General features: G+C 48.9%; 1 protein-coding gene across 2 annotated transcripts in view; it reads left to right on the top strand.

Annotated features, from left to right (window-relative positions):
- REEP4 (receptor accessory protein 4) overlaps positions 1–1,518 on the top strand; it is a 27,149-nt gene that overhangs the window by 794 nt on the left and 24,837 nt on the right. The gene's annotated exons all lie outside the window — the stretch shown is intronic.

The raw sequence follows: 1,518 nt of genomic DNA, 5'->3' as shown, positions 1-1,518 counted from the left end.
GTGGCGCTCTTCTCTTCTCTCCCCCCCCCCCCCCGTTTTTCCAATGGGGACAGTGGAGGGGGAATCAGAATGGTGAAAGGTTTAATTTTGGAGTGACGGCCCGCTTTGAAGAGAACCAGTTGTTGTGGTCGGGCTTATGCAAGTATCAGAATGAAGGCAAAAATCATAGCAGTCCCCACGTTGGTGATAACTAGGGATGTCCCGATACCACTTTTTAAAGACCAAGTACTGTCCCCCAGGTACTTGCCGATACCAATTACCGATACTTTTTCTTAAAGGGACATGTGACTTTTTTTCTAAAACAACACAGACTGATGATTTTAAGGCAGTTTCTCACCAGGGCTAAATACGGATGTCCCCGCAGCCTGAGCACGTGTCCCCGCAGCCTGATGAGATAAAGAACCGGACAGGCGCTGCCATGGACAGCTATCTGCAGATCCCCAGCAGGCTGCCGAGGTGCCCACAAGCGCGTGAACTCGGACGGCCGCTGCTTTTTGAAAATTTAAAGGGCCGGTATTGGCCTTAACAATCGGAGCGTTTTCACAAGTGCAAGTAATCATGAAAATGCCTGGTACTAGTATCGGTATCGGGACATCCCTAATAATAATGATCAATGTGCATGTCAGAGGTTTGCATGGGCATTATTGTGCGGTTGCCCAGGCACAGGAGGCTACCTGATCGTATTAGAGCGGACATGCATGGGCATTATTGTGCGGGTGCACAGACTCAGGAGACCCCCTGATAGTATTACAGCGGGCATTGATGGGTATTATGCGCTGAATGCAGAAGGCTACTTGATAGTATTACAGTGGGCATGCATGGGTATTATGGGCTGGGTGCAAGGACACAGGGGGCCCCTGATAGTATTACAGTGGGCATGCATTGATATTATTGCCTGAGTGCAAGGATGCAGAAGGCCACCTGATAGTATTACAACGGGCACACATGGGCAATATGCAGGAGACCACCTGATAGTATTACAACGGGCACACATGGGCAATATGCAGGAGACCACCTGATAGTATTACAACGGGCACACATGAGCAATATGCAGAAGACCACCTGATAGTATTACAACGGGCACACATGGGCAATATGCAGGAGACCACCTGATAGTATTACAACGGGCACACATGGGCAATATGCAGGAGACCACCTGATAGTATTACAACGGGCAATGCATGGGAATTATGGGCTGGGTGCAAGAAGACAAGAAGTCACGCACACATGAGCAATATGCAGAAGACCACCTGATAGTATTACAACGGGCACACATGGGCAATATGCAGAAGACCACCTGATAGTATTACAACGGGCACACATGGGCAATATGCAGGAGACCACCTGATAGTATTACAATGGGCAATATGCAGGAGACCACCTGATAGTATTACAACGGGCACACATGGGCAATATGCAGGAGACCACCTGATAGTATTACAACGGGCACACATGGGCAATATGCAGAAGGCCACCTGATAGAATTACAACGGGCACAACTGGGCACTCTGCAGAATA

Source organism: Nanorana parkeri, unplaced genomic scaffold (genome assembly GCF_000935625.1).
Source record: "Nanorana parkeri isolate BGI_ZX_2015 unplaced genomic scaffold, ASM93562v1 scaffold1480, whole genome shotgun sequence".
NCBI lineage: Eukaryota > Metazoa > Chordata > Amphibia > Anura > Dicroglossidae > Nanorana > Nanorana parkeri.
The sequence above is the reverse complement of the archived record's forward strand: the minus strand, read 5'-3'. Positions and strand labels throughout refer to the sequence as shown.